The 26,941-nt window shown below is 38.5% G+C and overlaps 1 protein-coding gene across 1 annotated transcript in view; it reads right to left on the bottom strand.

Annotated features, from left to right (window-relative positions):
• Positions 1–26,941, bottom strand: part of INPP4B (inositol polyphosphate-4-phosphatase type II B) — a 753,803-nt gene that overhangs the window by 589,696 nt on the left and 137,166 nt on the right. The gene's annotated exons all lie outside the window — the stretch shown is intronic.

Below are 26,941 nucleotides of genomic sequence, written 5' to 3'. Positions count from 1 at the left end.
TTCTTAGAAATCCAATCCAATTAGATAAAACTATGAAACTCAACTGAAAAAGCTTTGAACAACATATTCTTAGAAAGCTTTACTACATGATTAAATGACAAAAGCTTAGGGCTTTTCATTACTTTATGTAATCAGACCATATCCTGGGAAACTATAAGAAAAACGGGAGACAAAGGTGAGAAGATGTGTGAGAAGTGGAAGGAAACACATTCTTCAGAAGTTCCCAGTATCATGAGTTAAACACATTTGGATCCCCAAACTGTTGCTCAGATCTCTTGGCATGGGTAAATGTTCTTATATAGGAATAAGACATTACAAATCATTTTCTAGACACTGACTTAATTAAATGCTGCATTCATATATAAATAACAACATCCTTATCAGGTAAATTCAGAATTTCAATGTTTCCATTTGGGAATTTCAAATTCCCAGAATAAAGAATGTTTAACAAAATAAAAGAGTTTTATAACTTAGGACTAAGTTCCCAGAATGTTACACATGTTGGAATTTAAAAAGATAATAGTGCACGATGATTGTTAAAATTCTCATCTGTATATAAAATTCTCAGGCTAACCTACAGAGTGGGAGAAAATATTTGCAAGCCACATATCTAATAAGGGGTTAATATCCAAAATATATAAAGAGCTCATTGAACTCAATAGCAAAGAAAAATAATTCAATTTAAAATTAGGCAAAGGACATTTTTCCAAAGAAGACAAACAAGTGGCCAACAGGTACATGAAAAGGTGTTCATCATCACTACTCAGAAATGCAAATCAAAACCATAATGAGATATCACCTCATACCTGTTAGGATGGCTATTATAGAAAAAAAATTAATAATAAGAGATAACAAATGTTGGCCAGAATATAGAGGAAAATAGAACCCTTGTGAACTGTTAGTGGGAACGTAAATTGGTACAACCATTATGAAAATCAATATGGCAGTTCCTCAAAAGATTAAAAATGGAACTACCTATGAGCTAGCAATCCCTTTCCTCAGTATATATCTATCTGAAGAAAATGAAATCAGTATCTTAAAGAGATATCTGCTCTCCAATATTCACTGCAACATTATTCATGATAGCCAAGATAAGGAAAACTACATACCCTTTGATGGATGAATGGATAAAGAAAATGTGGTATATACATAATAGAGTCTTATTCAGCCATAAAAAAGGAAGGAAATTCTGCCATTTATGACAATATGGATGAATCTGTGAGCACATTGTGCTAAATGAATAAGCCAGACAAAGATAAATACTGTATGGTATCACAGTATTAAAAAAAAGCCAATTTCATAGAATAGAAAAGTAGTTGCCAGGGGTTGGGGAAAGGAGGATTTGAGGGAGATCTAGATTAAAGGGTACAAATTTTCAATTGTAAGAAAAATACATACTGAAGACCTAATGTAAAGCATGGTGACTATAGTTAATAATATGGTATTGTATATTTGAAAGTTGCTGAGAGCAGATCTTAAGTGTCCTTACTACACACACGCACATGCACACACACACACACACACGCACGCACGCAAAGAGAAAGAATTCTTTGTGAGATGATAAATATTTTAATTACCTTGATCTTGGTAATCATCCCATAATATGTACATCTCAAAATGCCACATTGTACACTTTAAATATATACAGTTATATTTGTCAATTATCCCCTGATAATGCTGGAAAATAATACTCATGCTGAAATGAATTGTGTTTTTTTAAAAAATCAAGATAAGCAACCACAGCCATCTCATAAGGGCAACTGTTAGTGTGAACACACCCTGCTAGTTCAAGAAAACAACACTGTTAGAGATCTTACATATTTTTTAATTCCTGATACAAATGTTATTTTGACACATTTCAAGTCAACGAATTTTTCATGAAATACTTTTCATAGAAAAAAGACATAGATGAGCTAAATATTTAAGTATCTTAGCACTGAAAGGATATGTCATCATTTCTCTGTCCAGCATTATTCCTGTCATAATGCTGCCATTTTAATTTCCACAGAGATTGTTCTGCCTCTCCTCTCTCAAAGGATTTTTTCTACTTTAATAGAACCACTCATTTCTATCACCAGACCCTGGATGTCATCATTACCAATATCCAGATTTTTCTGTATCTCAGTTGAAAGCATCTCATTTCCCAATTTTTCTAACTCACTTCCTGTCACCAATTTTTCAGGCTTCATCAGGATCTATTGAGTAGTCCAGCTCCTGACCTAAAAATCTCCGTGTAGCCCTTCAGACCTGACACTAGGCAACTGCAAAGGCTTTACTGGCCAGCCTCACAGATGAAGGCTGCTCTCTCCACACCAAGATGTGATGCACAGCTCATGCATGACAGTCTCTGAAGGGAGCTGCAGTGAAGGACTCAGGTCTCCAAGCCAGCCATGTTCTTAGACATATCTATATTCTTGGCTCAGCACCTTTATTCCAAGGTTTCTTTATCAGGAACCTTTGGGCTAAGGCCTTCCTCAGGAATCTCTTCCTAGACCTTCTTATTGTGAGGGGGGAAGGGAACCTTGAAGAAGCTTTTCTTCACTCTGACTCAGAACTTTTTAGCTCCTAATCCTTCCTTTTTGCCTTATTCCCTGGGTCCTGGGCCCATAAGACTGCAGTAAACTTTTGTTGGGGATTCCCTCTGCTAGTAAAGCAATTCCTCATATCTCTGTTAATCACTGAACCCTTAGCCAGCATTGTTCATAGGGAAAAATGGAATGGGGATGTCAGCACTTTCTTTGGTTTAGTCTCTTGTTTATACTTATAATCAATAAGTGATTAAAGTCTTGACTGTTAATTTTTATTTTGGCTTATTGTCTTAACCAGCTATTCTGATACCTGGCAGCCCAGCTCAGCTCTCTCCAGATCAGCTTGGCCTCTGAGATCTACAATCCATTGTACAACCAGTCATCAGCATAGCATATCTTATCTCCTTGTGACCTCGCCTTCCTTCATACTCAGCTCGAATGTCATAGCTGCCGTTTACATTCAGTCTTTTGTTCACATCCCAAACTACCTTGACTCTCTTGCATTTCATCATCTCATTTGAGAAAACCACATACTTGGCAAAACCATCTCCCCACCTATACTCTGTACTTCTACCTGTGCAGTTGTGAATGTGTCTGGAGAAAAACTCATATCCATGCTGACCAGTGTCACTATATTCATGATCTCTATCCCTGATGGGCTCTTAAGCCCTGGCAATCATACTATACATCCCTGGTACATTCATTCTTCCACATGCCTCAAGAACTATTACCTACCTTTGCCTCCTATTAATGTCTGAAAACTTCTCTTCCATCGCTATGTTTCCTGACAACCTTTCTTCCCATTTCAATAGCAAAATGTAAGTAATCAGAAGGTATACAAGCTCCCATCTCCTATTCCTTTTCTTAACTTCATTTGCATCTGCATATCCTGAGTCTTCCCTATTGCTATGGGTGAACTGTATAAGCTCTTGGCTAACACCAACCCTTTACTCATGCTCTAGATCTCAATCCCTCTTGACTACTCAAGGACACCATTCAACATGTCTTTCTTTTCTTTTCTACACAGTTTCTCCCTCCTAACTGTTTTTTCCCCATTAGTATACAAACATGTTGTTATGTTTCTCATCTATAAAACAAATAAAAAATACTTTTTCAGCAACCACCCTCCTTTCTGTCTACCCTTGTATAGTAAAACATCCTGATAGATTTGCCTATACTCTAGGTCCTCAAATTGTCTTTTCCATTCTTCCTTGAAACTGTTCCAATCAAATTTTGCCTTTATCTGGGCACCTGGGTGGCTCAATCGGTTAAGTGTCCAACTTCAACTCAGGTTATGATCTCACAGTTCATGGGTTCAAACCCTACATCAGGCTCTATGCTGACAGCTCAGAGCCTGAAGCCTGCTTTGGATTATGTGTCCCCCTCTCTCTCTACTCCTACCCCACTTGTACTCCTTCTTTCTCTCTCTTTCAAAAAAATAAATAAAAACTTAAAAATAAGTAAATAATAAAAAGATTTTGCCTCTATCACTCTATCAAAACTTCTGTTGTCATGTCACCAATGACGTACTTATTGTATAATTATGGCCATTCAACCATGATCTAATAACTAATCAGCAAAGTTTCCAGAAATGGAATAGTAATTCACCTTTCTTGTTAAGATAGGATGCAAGGGTGATAGGATGTCTTTAGTCTATGCCCATGGTGATGCCAAGTATTAACTTCTAAAGCCTGAAAGGGGGGAAACCCCTTTGAGAAAGGCTCACCAAATGAGGAATCTGACTTTAGTCCATGGGCATTTATATAAATCTTGTACTATTTAAAATGCAATCATCAAGTCATTTTAACTTAAGAAATGAACTCAATGGAGAAGTTGTATGGCTCCTCTTTCCCATAAATGCACAATACTGAGTTAAATATGGTGTTAACAATTCTTCTCTGTGGTATATCTGGTATTCCTTCAGCTCACCCGATAGGGAAGCATATTTCAAAGATGGGACCAGTCAGTCAGATTTCTATAGAACTATATCTCTCTGTGTATTCCCATTGTAAGATAAAGAATTTCTTTTCTTCTAAATACACGTTCAAAATTCTATTAACCCTTTATTTCCTTCCTATAAAAAAAATGAAGCACATTCTTATTTAACAAAACAGCTAGCTATTACACTTTTTGCCCAATGTTTTACTCTTTTTTTTTTTTTTGCCCTGGGTCATTTGCATGGAACAACAATTTTTGATTCTTGCATTGCAGCAGGTGCTTTTTCCTACCTCAGATTATAATCTTTTCTTAGAATCTTCCTGTGAAATTATCTGTGGTTTTGTGTTTAAGCATCAGTGAAATGTCTTAAAGTTATACTTTTATGCTAATTTTCAATATAAAGACTATCTAGAGCAAGAATACTGAGTTAATACTGTACCTAAATTATTATAAAAATGTTGATAGTGATAAATATTTGTTATTTCAAAACATGTTAAGATTATATATCAGTCAAAGTTACAGACTGAAGACAAAGGAAATTGGCTTTGTTACCTTAAGCCATAATGAAATTTATTAGGGATATTTCAGAGCTGATCAAAGGTAGGAGGGATAGTCTTGGAGAACTGGTGGGAACAAGGGAGCCAGAATAAAGCAGCAGGAATCACTTAAAAAGTCATACAGTGAGAAAAATCTGGTCTGCAGGCTATTGCTAATGCAACCTATGCATGAAAGTGTCAGGAAAGTACAGATGACAGCCAATCTATGTCATGATTATCCCCTGACTGTCCTAGGCAAGAAGAGACCATTCTGTTTCCATAATGTTTAGTAGACACCGTCCTAACCAGTGCCTGCACAGTAGGGAGCGCCCTAAAAGAGAGATGGTATGACCAAGAAAAACATGAAGGTCAACTCCAAGCCATCCTTGAAGGAATGTCTCACACATCTGACCACATCAAGGGCAGCCACGTGCCAACAGGTGCAATGAGGAAGAAATGAGCATCCGAAACACCCAGAGAATGAAAAATGGTACCAAGAAGCACTGAGTAGCAAGGACAAAGGCGAGGTTTCAAGGAAAGGAAAGGGGCTTTGCCTACTTGTTCACCAAATATATACTGATGTATGTGAAATTATGGATTTTGTTTTGAACACCAGCTAGAAAGTTACCCTTTCTCCCTACTAGGTGCTTTGTGAATCACTGTGTATATTCAAAGTTCCCAAAAGTCAGGGCTCTCCTCCCTGATGCAGAGAACAGAATCATCTATGCAGAACCTGAAAATCCGCACCATGGGGGATAAGTCCTACTAAGCCCCATCATAATATCCTCTGCATAGGTCGACAGAGAACTACAGTACTTTCTCAAACACGAGTAAATATAAGGAACATCTAGATGTTGTGATAGCTCAACATAAAAATTAACTAAACCAGATCATGTTATTATAAAGGGGCTCCCACTCACACTGAAAATTCACCCGTCAGGTCTATGTTAGGAGTTTGAAAGACCTGTTCACAAGCCTACTTACTGAATATATTCCTGAATTGTAACTCCACCCTTGTCACCTAACATCTTTCACAGCTGTGGCCTCTTTAAGCTTTAGTTTCTTTTTTTTTTTTTTTCATTTTATTTAAACACAAACTGAGGAAAGGGAATGGGGGGAGATAAAAACAGGGTGGGGGTGATGAACAGCACACTGAGCATACTTTGAGAGAGCTAATTTTCAGCAATCAATCAGTGGAAGACTTTGGTCTTAAGAATGTTGCTGTAAGAGGGGGAAGATGGCGGTGTAGGAGGACACTGGGCTCACCGCGTCCTGCTGATCACTTAGATTCCACCCACACCTACCTAAATAACCCAGAAAACCACCAGAAGACTAGCAGAATGGATTCTCTGGAGCCAATCGCAGACAAGAGGGCCACGGAAGAGGGTAGGAAGGGCAGAGAGGCTGTGCACGCTACACGGACTGGCAGGAGGGAGCGGGGGCAGAGGGGCAGCCTGCCAGCCAAGCAGAGACCCCGAGTCTGGCTGGCAAAAGCAGAGGGGCTGGACAGAGTGTGTTCAGACAGCAAGCGGGACTTAACATCTGGAAGGTTATAAGTTAACAGCTCTGCTTGGAGAGCAGGAAGGCTGGAGGACAACAGGAGGGAGAGTTGCTGAGACCCAGACGACAGAGCTCAGCTTGGCGGGGAACAAAGGAACTCGCCAACGCCATCTCCCTCGTCCATCCCCCAGCCAAAATCCCAAAGGGAACCAGTTCCTCTCAGGGAACTTGCTTGCAACGCGCAGACACCCAATGCTGTGCTTCTGCGGATCCATCCCTCCAGCGGCAGCGGGTCTGACTCCCTCCCTGTGTCGCAGGGCCCCTCCCAAAGCAGATCACTGAAGGATAAGCTAGCTGAGCTTGCCCCTCCCGCTCTTGTGCACCTTGCCAATCCACCCCAGCTAATACGCCAGATCCCCAGCACCACAAGCCTGGCACTGTGCAAGCAGTCCAGACGGGCCACGCCACCCCACAGTGAATCCCGTCCCTAGGAGAGGAGAAGAAAAGGTACACACCAGTCTGACTGTGGCCCCAGCGGTGGGCTGGGGGCAGACACCAGGTCTGACTGCGGCCCCCCCGACCAATGCAAGTTATGCAAGACAGCACAGGGGAAGTGCCCCGCAGTTCCCCACCACTCCAGGGACTATCCAAAATGATGAAACGGAAGAATTCCCCTCAAAAGAATCTCCAGGAAATAACAACAGCTAACGAACTGATCAAAAAGGATTTAAACAATATAAAAGAAAGTGAATTTAGAATAATAGTCATATAATTAATCGCTGGGCTTGAAAACAGTATAGAGGACAACAGAGAATCTATTGTTACAGAGATCAAGGGACTAAGGAACAGCCAGGAGGAGCTAAAAAATGCTATAAATGAGCTGCAAAATAAAACGGAGACAACCACGGCTCAGACTGAAGAGGCAGAGGAGAGAATAGGTGAACTAGAAGATAAAATTATGGAAAAAGAGGCAGCTGAGAAAAAGAGAGAGATAAAAAAAATCCAGGAGTATGAGGGGAAAATTAGAGAACTAAGTGATACACTAAAGGGAAATAATCTACGCATAATTGCTATTCCAGAGGAGGAAGAGAGAGGGAAAGGTCCTGAAGGTGTACATGAAGAAATAATAGCTGAGAACTTCCCTGATCTGGGGAAGGAAAAAGGCATGGAAATCCAAGAGGCACAGAGAACTCCCTTCAGACGTAACTTGAATCGATCTTCTGCACGACATATCATAGTGAAAGTGGCAAAACACAAGGATAAGAGAAAATTCTGAAAGCAGCTAGAGATAAACATGCTCTAACATATAAAGGGAGACATATAAGACTCATGACTGATCGCTCTACTGAAACTTGGCAGGCCAGAAAGGAATGGCAAGAGATCTTCAATGTGATGAACAGAAAAAATATGCAGCCGAGAATCCTTTATCCAGCAAGTTTGTCATTTAGGATAGAAGGAGAGATAAAGGTCTTCCCAAACAAACAAAAACTGAAGGAATTCGTCACCACTAAACCAGCCCTACAAGAGATCCTAAGGGGGATCCTGTGAGACAAAGTACCAGAGACATTGCTATAAGCATGAAACCTATAGACATCACAATGACTCTAAACCCATATCTTTCTATAACAACACTGAACGTAAATGGACTAAATGCGCCAACCAAAAGACATAGGGTATCAGAATGGATAAAAAAACAAGACCCATCTATTTGCTGTCTACAAGAGACTCATTTTAGACCTGAGGACACCTTCAGATTGAAAGTGAGGGGATGGAGAACTATTTATCATGCTACTGGAAATCAAAAGAAAGCTGGAGTAGCCATACTTATACAGACAAACTAGACTTTAAATTAAAGGCTGTAACAAGAGATGAACAAGGGCTTTATATAATAATTACAGGGTCTATCCATCAGGAAGAGCAAACGATTATAAATGTCTATGCGCCGAATACGGGAGCCCCCAAATATGTACAACAATTACTCACAAACATAAGCAACCTTATTGATAAGAATGTGGTAATTGCAGGGTACTTTAACACTCCATTTACAGAAATGGATAGATCATCTAGATACATGGTCAATAAAGAAACAAGGGCCCTGAATGATACATTGGATCAGATGGAATTGACACATATATTTAGAACTCTGCATCCCAAAGCAACAGAATATACTTTCTTCTCGAGTGCACATGGAACATTCTCCAAGACAGATCACATACTGGGTCACAAAACAGCCCTTCATAAGTATACAAGAATTGAGATCATACCATGCATACTTTCAGACCACAATGCGATGAAGCTTGAAATCAACCACAAGAAAAAGTCTGGAAAACCTCCAAAAGCATGGAGGTTAAAGAACACCCTACTAAAGAATGAATGGGTCAACCAGGCAACTAGAGAAGAAATTAAAAAATATATGGAAACAAATGAAAATGAAAATACAACCATCCAAACGCTTTGGGATACAGCGAAGGCAGTCCTGAGAGGAAAATACATTGCAATCCAGGCCTATCTCAAGAAACAAGAAAAATCCCAAATACAAAATCTAACAGCATACCTAAAGGAAATAGAAGCAGAACAGCAAAGACAGCCTAAACCCAGGAGAAGAAGAGAAATAATAAAGATCAGAGCAGAAATAAACAGTATAGAATCTTAAAAAACAATATAGAATCAACGAAACCAAGAGTTGGTTTTTTGAAAAAATAAACAAAATTGATAAACCTCTAGCCAGGCTTCTCAAAAAGAAAAGGGAGATGGCCCAAATAGATAAAATCATGAATGAAAATGGAATTGTTACAACCAATCCCTCAGAGATACAAGCAATTATCAGGGAATACTATGAAAAATTATATGCCAACAAACTAGACAACCTGGAAGAAATGGACAAACTCCTAAACACCCACACGCTTCTAAAACTCAAACAGGAGGAAATAGAAAGCTTGAAAAGACCCATAACCAGCGAAGAAATTGAATCAGTCATCAAAAAATCTCCCAACAAATAAGAGTCCAGGACCAGATGGCTTCCCAGGGGAGTTTTACCAGACATTTAAAGCAGAGATAATACTTATCCTTCTCAAGCTATTCCAAAAAATAGAAAGGGAAGGAAAACTTCCAGACTCATTCTATGAAGCCAGTATTACTTTGATTCCTAAACCAGACAGAGACCCAGTAAAAAAAGAGAACTACAGGCCAATACCCCTCATGAATATGGATGCAAAAATTCTCAATAAGATACTAGCAAATGGAATTCAACAGCATATAAAAAGAATTATTCACCATGATCAAGTGGGATTCATTCCTGGGCTACAGAGCTGGTTCAACATTCGCAAGTCAATCAACATGATACATCACATTAATAAAAGAAAGATAAGAACCACACAATCCTGTCAATTGATGCAGAAAAAGCATTTGACAAAATTCAGCATCCTTTCTTAATAAAAACCCTCAAGAAAGTCGGGATAGAAGGAACATACTTAAACATCATCAAAGCCATTTATGAAAAGCCCACAGCTAACATCATCCTCAATGGGGAAAAACTGAGAGCTTTTTCCCTGAGATCAGGAACACGACACGGATGTCCACTCTCACCGCTGTTGTTTAACATAGTGTTGGAAGTTCTAGCATCAACAATCAGATAACAAAAGGAAATCAAAGGGCATCAAAATTGGCAAAGATGAAGTTAAGCTTTCACTTTTTGCAGATGACATGATATTATACATGGAAAATCCGATAGACTCCACCAAAAGTCTGCTAGAACTGATACATGAATTTAGCAAAGTTGCAGGATACAAAATCAATGTATAAAAATCAGTTGCATTCTTATACACTAATAATGAAGCAACAGAAAGACAAATAAACTGATCCTATTCACAATTGCACCAAGAAGCATAAAATACCTAGGGATAAATCTAACCAAAGATGTAAAAGATCTGTATGCTGAAAACTATAGAAAGCTTATGAAGGAAATTGAAGAAGATATAAAGAAATGGAAAGACATTCCCTGCTCATGGATTGGAAGAATAAATATTGTCAAAATGTCAATACTACCCAAAGCTATCTACACATTCAATGCAATTCCAATCAAAATTGCACCAGCATTCTTCTCGAAGCTAGAACAAGCAATCCTAAAATTCCTATGGAACCACAAAAGGCCCCGAATAGCCAAAGTAATTTTGAAGAAGAAGACCAAAGCAGGAAGCATCACAATCCCAGACTTTAGCCTCTACTACAAAGCTGTCATCATCAAGACAGCATGGTATTGGCACAAAACAGACACATAGACCAATGGAATAGAATAGAAACCCCAGAACTAGACCCACAAACATATGGCCAACTCATCTTTGACAAAGCAGGAAAGAACATCCAATGGAAAAAAGACAGTCTCTTTAACAAATGGTGCTGGGAGAACTGGACAGCAACATGCAGAAGGTTGAAACTAGACCACTTTCTCACACCATTCACAAAAATAAACTCAAAATGGATAAAGGACCTGAATGTGAGACAGGAAACCATCAAAACCTTAGAGGAGAAAGCAGGAAAAGACCTCTCTGACCTCAGTCGTAGCAATTTCTTACTTGACACATCCCCAAAGGCAAGGGAATTAAAAGCAAAAATGAACTATTGGGACCTCATGAAGATAAAAAGCTTCTGCACAGCAAAGGAAACAATCAACAAAACTAAAAGGCAACCAATGGAATGGGAAAAGATATTTGCAAATGACATATCGGACAAAGGGCTAGTATCCAAAATCTATGAAGAGCTCACCAAACTCCACACCCGAAAAACAAATAATCCAGTGAAGAAATGGGCAGAAAACATGAATAGACACTTCTCTAAAGAAGACATCCAGATGGCCAACAGGCACATGAAAAGATGCTCAACGTCGCTCCTCATCAGGGAAATACAAATCAAAACCACACTCAGATATCACCTCATGCCAGTCAGAGTGGCAAAAATGAATAAATCAGGAGACTATAGATGCTGGAGAGGACGTGGAGAAATGGGAACCCTCTTGCACTGTTGGTGGGAATGCAAATTTGTGCAGCCATTCTGGAAAACAGTGTGGACGTTCCTCAAAAAATTAAAAATAGATCTACCCTATGCCCAGCAGTAGCACTGTTAGGAATTTACCCAAGGGATACAGGAGTACTGATGCATAGGGGCACTTGTACCCCAATGTTTATAGCAGCACTCTCAACAATAGCCAAATTATGGAAAGAGCCTAAATGCCATCAACTGATGAATGGATAAAGAAATTGTGGTTTATGTACACAATGGAGTACTACATGGCAATGAGAAAGAATGAAATATGGCCCTTTGCAGCAACATGGATGGAACTGGAGAGTGCTATGCTAAGTGAAATAAGCCATACAGAGAAAGACAGATACCATATGTTTTCACTCTTATGTGGATCCTGAGAAACTTAACAGAAACCCATGGAGGAGGGGAAGGAAAAAAAAAGAGGTTACAGTGGGAGAGAGCCAAAGCATAAGAGACTCTTAAAAACTGAGAACAAACTGAGAACAAACTGAGGGTTGATGGGGGGTGGGAGGGAGAGGAGGGTGGGTGATGGGCATTGAGGAGGGCATATTTTGGGATGAGCACAGGGTGTTGTATGGAAACCAATTTGACAATAAATTTGATATATTGAAAAAAAAAGAATGTTTCTGTAAGAAAATATAATTGCATTTATGGTGAGTACAATGGTATATGAATCATATGAATTTGGTAAGCTATCCCTCAAGACATATCTTTATTGCAAACCTGTATAACCAAGGAATTTGTGACCTCCCTCATTTCATGAAACACATGGTAGCCATCATATAGAATTCCTCTAAATTCATAGCACAAAACTTGCTCATTCATACACTTTTACATATTTTTACACTCTCTTTCTATTACTGCAATGAATTTACTGTTTCTATTTCCCCCAAATTCATGTGTTGAAACCCTAATTCTTAAAGTGAATGTATTAGGAGGTGGAACCTTTGGGAAGTAACAAGGTCATGAGAGTGGAGCTCTCATAATGAGATTGGTGTCCTTGTAAAAACAAACACTGGAGAGCTCACCCTTTCTCTCTCTGCCTCTGCCCTCACCCTGACTTTCTCTATCTCCATCACATAAGCACAGGAGAAAGCTGCCATCAGCAAGCCAGGGAGATATCCCTACCAAGAACCAAACTGGTGGCACAATGATCTTGGACTTCCCAGCCTCCAGAAATAAATGTTGGTTGTTTAAGCTACCCAGTCTATGGTATTTTTGTTATAGGAACCCAAATAGACTAAGCCAATTACCATGGAAAAGTCAATTTAAAACTGATCTTCTGCCAATTCTCTGTATGTTAGCCCTTCCTACTTGCTCAAAACTTCAATCACTTGTTGGGGCACCTGGGTGACTCAGTTGGTTAAGTATCTGACTTCGGCTCAGGTCATGATCTCATAGTTTGTGGTTCCATCCCCAGGTCGGAATCCCTGCTGACAGCTCAGAGCCTGGAGTCTACTTCAGATTCTTTGTCACCCTCTCTCTGCTCTTTCCCTGCTCGTGCTCTGTCTCCCTCTATCTCTTAAAAATAAATAAACATTAAAAGAAACTCAATCACTTGTATATTCTTCCCTGCATCTTCCACCTTCTCATTTTCTACTCATGTTTTCCTATCAGCAGGTAAACATGCTGAAGAATTCTTTTTTCTTAACAAACAAGAACCTATCTCTGTCAAATTCCTGTTCCTCACAGACACTGCCCTCATTCCTTCCACTCACAAATCTCTTTACATAAATAAATGTAAATTCTCTACATACTTTTCACTCCCTACTCATTCTTCAATCCATGGTAGTCTGTTTTTTTCCCCAACTTTCCCCCAAAGGTGCTGTTACTTGACCAATCATTCAATTTATTAAATTTCTGTGTTCTTATCTTAAATGTTTATTTATTTATTTTTGAGAGACGAGGGGCAGGGTGTGCAGAGAGAGAGAGGGAGGCAGAGGATCTGAAGCAGGTTCAGAGTTGTCAGCCCACAGCTGACTCAGGACTCAAACTTATGAACTGTGAGATCATGACCTGAACTGAAGTCGGACACTTAACTGACTGAGCCATCCAGGTGGCCCATGTTCTTCTGTTATTTAGTATGTTAGAAACATTTAACATCCTTGGTAATTATCTCCTTGAAATTCACTATCTTCTCCTGGGATTTTCTCCAGTTCTTGTTCTCAATTTGCCCTTTAGTGGTTCTGTCTCTGACTATTCTTGAAACTATTCCCATTCCTGCTTTCCCTAGGTCATCTTTCATTCTCAATCCAAACATATTTTCTGAGCAATGGTCTGTATTCACCCAGATCTGGAATCTACTTTGGTGTTTAGTACTATCTGTTTTCCACTGCTAACCCAGATCACATTTCTGTGCCGAACAGTTGCTATAGACAATCCCACAGTACCTTAACTGTAACATAGTCACATGAATTTATCATCATCTTCCACAAACCAACCCATCATCAATTTAATGGATGTAGTCAAAAGCTAAGATATTATTTTTTTCACTTTTTAACCCTCATAAAGTGCCCCCTCCACCCATACTCACGAAAATAAGCCAATCATATTCTCCTCACTTCTAAAAGCAATCTACTTCTCTTCTGCCCTAGAACATATATCGCTTCTGGATAGCTACAGTTGGAGTCACATAGCCTAGTGGTTACGAGTGTAAGTTTTCCACATGGGGAATGAATTCCTAAATCTGCCACTTATTCTTGTGTTACTCTAAACAGTTAACAACTCCAAAGATTCATTTATTCATATTTACAATTGGAATTATTATAAAGCCCAGCCTCATAAAACTTAAGTGAAATAATGTCACAGTGCTGACAAATACGTAGGTACTCAGTATGTGTTACAAAGTTATTTCCAAGTTAGCAGCCTTTCTCTTTGGTGTATACTCTTCACAACTAAATATATATTCATTTCCCTACTTTGATTTTATTCTGTCTCTATGACATATACACTAGAGATCCATGACCCAAGGCAGAGTGGGTTAACTATGCTGAGGAGCTTTGACCTCAATTGGGATTTAGGATAGCTCATTCTAAATGATCTGACCTGAGTGATCTTCCTAAATAGAAATCATTTCTCAAATTAAAACCATTTGGTGGTTCCTGTTGCATGTGGCATAAAATGCAATTCCATTAGAACGGTATACCAGATTGTTCATGACCTGGCCTCTGCCAGTCTCAGACTTATCTGTCAACCTTTATTTCTACCCTCTATGTTATGGTCACAGGTATTTCCTTTAGTTCCCCCCAAATCTCATGCTCTCATAACTCCAAACTTTGCAAATGCAATTCCCCTCATTTGGACATCTTTTCCCCATCCTTTTTGCCTAGATAATACAATCAGGTACCAAAACTCAAGGCCATTGTCTTGACTATGAATATCCACAGTACCTTAGAATACCTAGAGCATGGCACTGTGATAATTGTTAAGTCATCTGTCTCCCCCTCTGGGGTTTCAGCTTTATGAGGGAGGTGAGTATATGTATCTATACGTATATTATTTATCTTTCTAAGTCCAGAAACTATCAGACTTCTTAACTCATGGAAGGTACTTTATAACAATTTTGAAAGACTATATCAATAAATGAATAAATAATTTAGGCTGCTAAATGGCCTTACACATAGGAAAAGGGTGTCCTGTTCATCATCTAGTCTGGTCAGAAGTATGTGTTTGCTTGTAAATCTATCTTATGTGTTTTATTCACATAAATTAACACTCAGAACTCAGTCATCAGGGACTAGTGACCAGACCTTAAAAGCCATCAATCCATTGACTTACAATCACCCTGGGCTGAAGCTAAATAAGAAAGCCTGTCTTCACTACTTATTTCAAAAATAAATCCAATAGGCTGAGGTTTAAAGCAGAGATTTTACACTCATATACCTACAGAGGTCAGGTAAGCACATAAATGAGTAACATGGGTAAATGCATATTATGTAACAGCAGGGGCTGAACTAAAAGGAGAATGCAGGCCTTTTCTAAAAGGAATAGACATTGCTCATCTCCAGTGAATTATTCTCAGATCTTCAGGCTGGTTTTTTAAACCTGGTAATCCAAGACTTGCATGTGAGGCTACTCATTTTAAAATATGGCTTACTAGGGGTGCCTGGGTGGCTCAGTTGGTTAAGGGTCTGACTCTCTTGTTTTGGCTCAGATAGTTATCTCACATTCAGTCATGAGACCAAGCCCTGCATCAGGCTCTGTGCTGAGCTGGAGCCTGCTTGGGATTCTGTCCCAAATTCACCCTCTGCCCCTCCCTCACTTGCACTCTCTCTCTGTCTCAAAAAAATAAATATAAATTAAAAAAAACTTAGATATGACTTATTAAAACAATGAGAAACAAACAAATCTAGGGGGACAGTCCAGTTGTGAATTATCAATTTATGATCTTGGCCTTAAACCAAAGAGAAAGAAGACAAAATTTGAGACAGCCAATAGATAAGTACTAATTTGTCATGTTCACGAATGCCTTTACCTTAGATCAGCTCTTTCTACCCAAGGACAGGTCCAAAACTTCAGTGTTATCCTTAAGCACCTCCTAACATATAACCCCCCATTCTCGGAAGAAAATCCTTTTCTTCTAATTCCTTTTTATTACTTTTTAAAAAAAAATTATTTTATTTTTAAAATATATTTTATTGTAAAGTTAGCTAACATACAGTGTATACCGTGTGCTCTTGGCTTTGGAAGTAGATTCTTATGATTCATTGCTTACATCCAACACCCAGTGCTCATCCCAACAAGTGCCCTCTTCAATGCCCATCGCCCATCCTCCCCCCACCCCTCCATCAACCCTCAGTTTGTTTTTGGTATTTGAGAGTCTCTTATGGTTTGCCTCCCTCCCTGTTTGAAACTACTTTTTCCCCTTCGCTTCCCTCATGGTCTTCTGTTAAGTCTCTCAAATTCCATATATGAGTGAAAATATATGATACCTGTCTTTCTCTGCCTGACTTATTTCACTCAGCATACTACTTGGCAATGAGAAAGAATGAAATCTTGCCCTTTGCAACAACGTAGAAAGAATGATTTCTAATTCTTAAAGAAAATCACAGACATTACTGAACAATCTCTTCATTTTTCCATTCTCAGTCTATAAACTTACCTATCATTGGAACCATCCAACATTAAAGGAGAGGTGAACTTTCTCCTCTTTAAAGAAATCCTCCCACAGTTGACTTTACTACGTCTCCTCCAATGGAAGAATAAACTTTGTGAAAATGTCTATACTACCCAAAGCAATCTACATATTCAATGCAATTCCTATAAAAATACCACCAGCTTTTTCACAGAGCTAGAAGAAACAATCCTAAAATTTATACGGAACCACAAAAGAGCCCAAATAGCCAAGGTAATCTTGAAAAAGAAAGACAAAACTGGAGGCATCAAAATTCTGGACTTCAAGTAGTATTACAAAGCTGTAGTCATCAAGACAGCATATATTGGCACAAAAACAGACACATAGATCAATGGAACAGAATAAAAAATCCAGAAATGGACCCACAACTATATGGTCAACTAATCTTTGGCAAAGCAGGATATTATCTAATGGAAAAAAGATAGTCTCTTCAACAACGGTGTTGGGAAAACTGGAAGGCAATATGCATAAGAATGAAACTGGACCACTTTCTTACATCATATACCAAAATAACTTCAAAATGGATAAAAGTGAGACAGAAAACCATCAAAATCCTAGAGGGAACACAGGCTGCAAACTCTTTCAACTCGGCTAGAGAAAATTCTTACTAGATACATTGCCAGAGGCAAGGGAAACAAAAGCAAAAATGAACTACTGGGACTTCATCAAGATAAAAAGCTTCTGCACCGTGGAGGAGACAGTCAACAAAACTACAAGGCAACCTACAGAGTGGGAGAATATATTTGCAAATGACATATCTGATAACAGGTTAGTATCCAAAATCTATAAAGAACTTATTAAACTCAATACCCCAAATCAAACAACCCAGTTAAGAAATGGGCAGAGGACATGAATAGACATTTTTCCAAAGAAGACGCCCAGGTGGCTAACAGACACATAAAGAGATGCTCAACATTACTCATCATCAGAGAAATACAAATAAAAATACAATGAGATACCACCTCATACCTGTTAGAATGACTAAAATTAACAACACAAGAAACAACAGGTGTTGTCAAGGATGCAGAGAAAGAGGAACCCTCTTACACTCTTGGTGGGAATGCAAACTGGTACGGGCACTCTGGAAAACAGTATAAAGGTTCCTCAAAAAGTTAAAAATAACACTACCTTATGATAGAACAGTTGCATTACTGTGCATTACCAGGTGCATTACCCCCCAGCACCCCTTCCCCAAAGGATACAAAAATATAGTTCATAGGGGCGCATGCACTCCAATGTTTATAGCAGCATTGTCAACAATAGCCAAATAGTGGAAAGAGCCCATGTGTCTATTGACTGATGAATGGATAAAGAAGAGGTGGTATGTATATATACATATATGCATATATATGTATATATAATGAAATATATGTAATGGAATACTACTCAGCCATCAAAAAGAATGAAATCTTCCCATTTGCAATGATGTAGTTGGAGCTAGAGTGTACTATGCTAAGCAAAATAAGTCAGTCAATAAAAGACAAATACTATACAATTTCACTCATGTGTAGAATTTAAGAAACAAAACAGATGAGCATATGGAAGGGGGGAAAAGAGAGAGGAAAGCAACCCACAAGAGACCTTAAAGATAGAGAAGAAACTGAGGGTTGATGGAGGGAGGTGGGAGGGGGATGGGCTAAATGGGTATTAAGAAGGGTACTTGTTGTGATGAGCACTGTGTGCTGTATGTAAGTGATGAATCACTGAAATCTACTCCTGAAACCAATATTGCACTGTATGTTAACTAACTGGAATTTAAATAAAAATTTGAAAAGAAAAAAAAATATATCCTCTCCATTAATTATCCTCTTTTCTAAAAGATCTTCAATTTATCCTTCTGCTCAATTTAGTGATAGTCTCATCTTGGGGGGTGGGCTGCAGGGGACAAAAACAAAAACAAAAAACCCTTGCCCTACTGCCTTCTCTAGATTTCCTTTAAAGTAAAACTTATTTTGTATTTTTTAAAATGAAGTTTACTATTACATTAGCATAGATTTACAGAACAAGAAGCTATCACTTTTATTGAGCTATGTGAAGTTTTCTGACTTTCAAAAAAAATGTATTACTTAATGCCATTTGTTTATTTGATAAATATTTATTAGCATAGTATATACCAAGTACTGCTCAATAATGACCCATCCTAAACCCCAATTGAGGTTAAAGTGCCTCAGCACAGTGAACCCACTATTCCATGGTTCATGGATCTCCAGTTCACATATCACAGAGACAGAATAAAATCCAAGTATGGAAATGGACCCATATTGTTTAGTTAGCAGGAAACACTTATCTATGAGCACAGCCAGTGTCTTTAATACACACTGAGTCTTAATCATATTAAATTAAGTTAGGGGGCACCTGGGTGGTTCAGTTGGTTAAGCATCTGACTCTTCATTTTGGCTAAGGGGTTCCCCTTTCTCTGCATCCTTGCCAACACCTGTTGTTTCTTGGGTTGTTAATTTTAGCCATTCTGACAGGTATGAGGTGATATCTCATTATGGTTTTGATTTGTATTTCCTTGATGATGAATGATGTTGAGCATCTCTTCATGTGTCTGTTAGCTACCTGAGTGTCTTCTTTGGAAAAATGTCTATTCATGTCCTCTGCCCATTTCTTAACTGGGTTGTTTGATTTTTGGCTAAGGTCATGGGCTCAGGTCATGATCTCACAGTTCATGGGATCAAGCCCCATGTCAGACTCTAAGCTGTCAACATGGAGCCTTCTTGGGATTCTCTGTCTCCCTCTCTCTCTCTGCTCTTCCCCCACTTACACACACACGTGTGTGGGCTCTCTCTTTCCTGTCTCTCAATAATAAATTAATAAACATTTAAAAAAACAAAATAAGTTTAGATTAAGTATATTATTAATTTTCAGTTTGTGACTATGGATGGAAGGGCAAAAATTCCAAATGTAAGGGAGAGATCATGTTGCTGAAAGTTTCACCACAAGGGCCCAGATACGACACTGACTGGCATGCAGAAAAATGTGGGCAATGGTTCTGAGGGGCCACCTTTTGTTTTAACTGAGGTCCATAATAATGCTTTTCAAATCATGAGTCAAGACTCTAGAGTGGGTTATAAAATCAATTTAGTGGATCATAGCAAGCACTTTTAAAAGAAATTATATGAAAGAGAATAGAAAATAAGGTGCATAGCAAAGTAAGGTGCATAGCACATAAAAAAGTCCTAATTACGTCACATAAATATGTATATTGATATGTATGTACGGGCACTGTGTGTATTACAGTAAAAAATATATCTCTTACTCTATATTGTGGTAAAAATAAATATATATTGGGGGGAGTCACTGGTTTGTGTTTTTCAACCCTCATAAATGAATAATCTATATTCTCTGTCTACGCCCTTTTACTTCCCAATCTCAATCTGTTATTTCTGCTTGAACAAACTCACTGAAATTGTTCTTAATAATGTCACTGATGGCCTTCTATCTGTCAGATTGAATGTACTCCATTTCAGATACATTCATAGCTGAATTCTCTGCAGTGCTGAACATTGTTCATATATCTTTCTTAAAACTTATTGGCTTTGGCTTGTGTGATACCATTTTCTATATGATTCTCCTCCTATCCTCCTGGTGCTTCCCTCTAGGTTTTGTTTTCTTGTTCCTATCCCTCAGTCTTGCCCTGAAATGCTGGCATTTCTGCAGAACAGAGCATGAGCCTCAGAGATGCCACAACACCAAGACTGAACTTTATCTCTACTACTTAGCACCTCCAGTACTACCTCCCTGGCCCTATTTACTAGCATCTCTTACCTGGATTATTGCATTAACCTAATGACTGGTCTCCTCTTCTGCCTATGCTCAAAATGTGGCCAGAGTACCCTGGTAAAAGGGAAGTCAGACCATCTCATTTCTTTGATCAAAACCACTCACTGGTCCCATGACCTCTTTCAGGTCTTTGCTCAAATAGCATATTCTTAGTGAAGAGCTCCAAGCCTCTCTCCTTTTTTTGTTTAATGTTTATTTATTTTTGAGAAAGAGAGAGATAGAGACAGAGTGTGAGTGGGGGAGGGGCAGAGAGAGAAGGAGACACAGAATACAAAGCAGGCTCCAGGCTCTAGGCTATCAGCATAGAGCCCAACGAGAGGCTCAAACTCACAAACTGTGAGATCATGACCTGAGTGGAAGTTATACACTCAACCGACTGAGCCACCCAGGCACCCTCAAGCCTCCGTTCTTAAATAAATAATTTTATTGCCACTACAAGATGCCCTGTCCTCTTTGTCTGCTTTAGTTTCCTCCATAGCCCTTGAATAACATACTATATGATCATTTATTTTGTTTACTATCTGTCTCCTTTTATTAGGATATAAGATCCAAAGGAGCAAGGATTTCTGTCTGTTTTGTAGAATACTGCATCTCCAGGGCACCTGGACAGCTCAGCCAGGTCAAGATCTCACAGTTCATAAGACGGATCCCCCACATTGGGCTCTGCACTGACAGCACATAGCCTGCTTGGGATTCTCTCCCTATCTTTGCCCCTCCCCTGCTCATTCTCTTCCTCTCTCTCTCTCAAGATAAATAAATACCTTGAAAAAAAAAAAAGAAAAAGAATACTATATTCCCAGCATCCAGAATTGGTGGCCCATATGAGGAGACCAATAATATTTACCTAAATAATGAGTGACTATCATCAATCATGTATTCTTTTTATGATAATAGGTCTCAGAGTACACATAGACTATGTAACTTCCACACTGTACTATGTAGTTCTATGTGTAATATGATTTTTAAGAGGGTTTTTAGCTATTAAGCAAAAAAATAAGAGATATTTATAGAAATCTTAAATTCATAGCCAGATCTTTTAAATTTATTTATTTATTTTTGAGAGAGAGAGAGAGCAGGGAAGGGCAGGGTAAGAGAGAGAGAGAGAGAGAGAGAGATTGATTGAGAGAGAGAATCTCAAGCAGGCTCTGCACTGTTAGCATAGGGCTGGATCTCACAAACCATGAAATCATGACCTGAGCCGAAATCAAGGAGTGGATGCTTAACCAACTGAGCCACCCAGGCACCCCTGGAGCCAGGTCTTAATCCTATGTTAGCAGTGTTCCTTCCTGATAACCCTATAAGATGCAGGTAACTATATGTTGCTCTGGTTAAACAGATAATACAAATGACCTAGAGATGCTAGGTCATCACACACATAACCACTTCTATTGGCCTAAAGAGTGTGAAAGATAGTTCAATTTCTTTCCTTTATTTTCTTTTCAATAACCCATAATTATGCAAAAGGAGAAAAATAATAAAAAATTTATTTTTCCCATGAAATATAACTAGACTAGGAAATAGTAAGTTATCTGAGAAAGAAGAGTTTTACCAGAATGAGAGAGTTAATGAAAGATTGTTGTAGTCCAAAGAGCAATGGTTGGTAGGGAAGCAGGGCAGTGAATGTGACCTATTCTTTTGAGAAATGGTTATTTGCAGAGGGGAAGGAAATGATTGAACACTATCTGGAAGTCACAGGAGCTGTTAAAATTTTCTTCAGCTGATCGTCTCCCTTTTGACACCTTCTAAAAATTGACCTTTCTAGAAACATAACTCTGAAAGTCTCATGTCCTCGGAAAGACTTTGCCAGATATGACTGGCCATCCTCCAACTTCCCAGGAACCCTCCTGAAACAGCCCTCTTTAGGAAACACTCCACATTGTGGCCTCTCCCACACCATCAGGGTCTTGGGATCCTGTTCATTAGGTAAATTAGTCTGTATGGATGAATGTTAATGGTAAAAATATTACTCTTTTTTAAAATGCCTATTTGTTAGTTTGTTTTCCTGTATTTTTTTAAGTTTAAAGTTTAAGTTTTTTTAAGTTTAAATTCAAGTTAGTTAAAATACATCTTGGCTTTAAGAGCAGAACTCAATGATTCATCATTCACATATAATACCCAGTGCTCATACTGAAAAGTGCCTTCCTTAATGCCCATCACCCATTTAACCCATTCCCCCACCACCTCCCCTCCAGCAACCCTCAGTTTGTTCTCTGTATTTAAGATTCTCTTACGGTTTGCCTCCCTCTCTGTTTTTATTTTATTTTTCCTTCCCTTCCCCTATGTTCATCTGTTGAGTTTCTCAAATTCCACATATGAGTGAAATAATATATTTCTCTGACTGACTTATTTTGCTTAACACAATACCCTCTAGTTCCATTCACATTGTTGCAAATGGCAAGATACACACACACACACACACACACACATACCCCACATCCTCTTTATCCCTTCATCAGTTGACAGACATTTTTGAGAGAGAGAGAGAGAGAGAGAGAGAGAGAGAGGTGTAGACAGAGAGGGCAACAGAGGATTTCTGACCCAAAGTGGGCTCTGTGCTGACAGCAGAGAGCCCAATGCAGGGCTCAAACCCATGAACCCTGTGATCAGGACCTGAGCCAAAGTTGAATGTTCAACCGACTGAGTCCAGGCACCCCTGAAAATGTGACTCTTATCAGGTGACTTCTATGTTGAAATAAGTCTTCCTGGGGATCTGTATTTTATTCTAAAGCATGATTTCACAAAGTGTGCTTCATGAAAGCCTAGTACTACTGGATGCAATCAGTATTACCTAAAATATACTAAAGTATAGAAGGTTTCATGGTCCACTAATTTTAGGAAATGCTGGGCTAACCAAAGTTAAAAAAAAGTTTCTTTACTGAAGGATTTTCAGAGACTAATATTCAATGTGCATCATAAAACTACAGGAGAGATACATACAATTCAGCATTTCCCAAAATTACCTGATTTTAGTTGGTTTTTTTTTTAAAAAGTTATCACATGGGTCAGAAATTTAGGAAGGTGTCTTCCTACAGGAACAATGCTAATGGTAGTTATTTCAGGCAATGTGACAAATTAATTGGAGATCAAAATCAGCATCACTTCAATTATACCAGCTATCACCCCATTGGAGCAGCCACATTTTCTCAACTTCACCCCACTTTCAGCTCTTTTCTCACATAATGACATTAATTTGGGCAAAATCACTTTTAATGAGAACAGAACTTTCTTTGAAAGTTGAAGTGTTTGCTTTCCCTTTTGATCAACAAAATTCTACGGACTGAATTTTAAAAACTGGGATTGGGTTTGTGGTGTTTTTTATTTTGTGGTGTACACAGTGACTGAGTACAAATGGATAAAGTTGATGAATAAACTTGTTGATCGTTGATATTATTTCCCTGCTTCTATTTGCTTTTTTTTTTTTCTTTTATAGCTTGCAAGCTCAGTTGTTACAAGGAAAATCAATAAATAAGCTTTCAAGAAAACTTATACCCAGGGAGAATAAAGGCCCGTTTGCCTTGAAGTTATTCTTTTTCTTTTTTAAGGGAGTAATATCCGCTCCACAGCCAGAGTTCACTTTCAAGTCAACAGAAACCCTGTGTGCTTATGAGGACTCTCTGCTGAGAGAACAGAGCCCCCAAGTATTTTCAGAGGGATATCTTTTGTTACCAGGATAACTTTTGTGAATTGAATTGTTCTGAAGTCAGGCAGGATTGAAAAAAAAGGAACCAGTGTGGCCAAGAAAATAAACTATTGTCCACAAGTTGAGGAGATGGAAAAGAATGTAGGTAAGGCTACAAAAGACAGCCTTTTCATGTGAATGTAAATGAAACATAATTTTATTAATGGCACACTCTCTGCCCTCTCCTGGAACTTATACCTAGGAAATAGAGACCAGATCCTTTAGAGTTCTGTTCTTTGTCAAAGTATTTTTGCCATCGCATGACAGTATTTAAAGGAGTTGACCTTGGACCACATGTGTGAGTTGCAAATCTGAGCAGCAGCATTCAAAAAAACGTAGTAAGATGATAGAAATATTCTATAACTTTGCAATGCTCAGTATGTTAGCCAGTAGTTACATATAAATATTGAATGCTTGAAATGTGGTTAGTGTAGATAAAGAACTAAATTACCAATATTATTTAATTTTAATTAATTCAAATTTAAGTAATTGCATGTGCCTAGTGGCCACCATGTTAGCATAACACTGGAGAATGAGAGCTGAATTCAGATTCTCAGCCTTTTTATAAGCACATAGAGTAACATGGATATCCCCAACTCATGTTCCCTGGTCATTTCCTTCCAAGCAAAATTACATCACAAAGCCAATGGCAAGAGTCAACAACAACAACAAAAAAACGTCCACATCTACTTGGCAAATCAGTACATTTAAATAAAGGCATGGGTAAAAGTAGAATGGTAGTCATTGTGTAGGAAGAGGGTCTGAGACGTGTTTTAGTAAGAAAAGAGAGTCCTTGAAAAAATATATACACCCCTATGTTCATCGCACCATTATTAACAATAGCCAAGTTATGGAAACAACTTAAATGCCCATCAACCTATGAATCGATAAAAACTGTGGCATACTTATTGACATTGAAATATTACTCAGCCATAAAAAAGAGGATGACATCTTGCCATTTGCAACAACATAGATGGACTTTGAGGGTATTGTGCTAAGTGCAATAAGTCAGAGAGAGAAAGACAAATACTGCATGATCTCACTTATATGTGGAATATTTTTAAAAAATGAGCTCATAGATGCAGAGAACAATTTGGTGGTTGCCAGAGGCAGGGGTGAGAGTGGGTGAAATGGGTAAAGGGGATCAAAAGGTACAAACTTCCAGGTATAAAATAAATAAGTCACAAGAGCATAATGTACAGCATAGTGACTATAATTAATAATACTGTATTGCATACTTGAAAGTTGCAAAGAGTAAATCTTAAAAGTTCTCAGGACACACACACACACACACACACGCAAATTCTGTAACTATGTGTTGGTGACAGATGTTAATTAGACTTGTGGTGATCATTATCCAATAGATAAAAATATCAAGCCATTACTTGAAACTAATATAATGTTGTATGTCAATTATACCTCAATAAAAAAGAAAAGAAAAAGAAAAGAGAGTCCTGAGAAAGAGCTACTAGATAAGAATGTAGTGTTAGTGTTGCAGTTATCTATTTGCTGCCTAACAAATTTCCCCACAATTTAGTGACTTAAATCAATGACATTTGTTTTGCTAATGAATTTGCAACTTGGGCAGGGCTCATGGGAAGATAGTGCATCTCTGTTCTGGCCATCATCACCTGAATTGCCCCAAGGCTGGGAACAGGGATCACCTGAAGGCTTGTCCCCACACCTGGCTAGAAATAATGCTGACTATTGGCTATAAAACTATCAGCCAGAACACATTAAAAATGGATACTCCATGAGGCCTGGACTTTTTTCACAACATGGTGACTTGATTCCAAAGGCAAGTGTCCAGAAAGAGAGTTCTTTACCCTCTTTATGACCCAGCTCTGGAAGTCCCATAGCATCACTTCTGCAGTACTCTGCTCATCAGAGAAGACACAAAACCCATCAGGTTCAGGGGAAGGGAAAATAGTGTTCACCTTTTGATAAGGAATGCCAAGGAGGTTATGGGAAAGCACATGAGACTAGATATATTGCTGTAGCCATTTTTTGCAAAATACTGTTTTGCTTAACTATTTTACAGTTTAGTTAAATAGTTTAGGCTTCAAGTAATAGAAGCCTTAGTCAAACTAGGCTAACAAAAAAAGAAATTTATTATTTTAAGAAACTGTTAAGCTTAAAGTCTCAAGTGTATCTGCATCCAGTGGCTCAAATGATACAATTCATCTTTCTCATGCATACTAATCATTCTGTGTTTCTCTCTTGTCTCTTTTCTCTCTGTCTCTCTCTCTTTTCAACTGCCCCAGCAACTTCTACAAATGGCAGAACAAAAGATTACTGGCAATGCTAAGTCAACATCCTGACAGGAAATTTTTTCTTGGACACCAAGTCTCATAGAAGGACTGTGATTAATTTGTTTATATACACCATGCCTGGCCGTTGTCCAATCCTGGGTCCTGGAAAATGAAGTCCCATTACAGGCCAGGTAAAGTTCACAAGTTGACACTACCAGCAATTATTTAATCTCACTGAATTTGGGTTTTCACACATGTAGACAGGAGGTTCTGATTGATTGATGGCAAAACTCACTCCCGTTCTCCCCTCTCCTCTATCTGACCAATTGCAATGTGATTCTGTAGCTTCTTTCATCCAATGATGGAGTCTATTTCCCTGGATCCTAGGCTAACCTTGAGATTTAGTTTTGGCCAATAGAATGTGATCAAAGTAACTTTGTGCCAATATTGAGCATAGGCCTGAAGATCCCTTAGGCATTTCTGCTCTTTTTCTCTCAGATCCCCAACACTACCATGAAAACAAGCTCAGTTTAGACTGTTGAAGGAAGAAA

Source organism: Panthera tigris, chromosome B1 (genome assembly GCF_018350195.1).
Source record: "Panthera tigris isolate Pti1 chromosome B1, P.tigris_Pti1_mat1.1, whole genome shotgun sequence".
Taxonomy (NCBI): Eukaryota; Metazoa; Chordata; class Mammalia; order Carnivora; family Felidae; genus Panthera; species Panthera tigris.
This window is presented reverse-complemented; position numbering and strand designations above follow the sequence as displayed.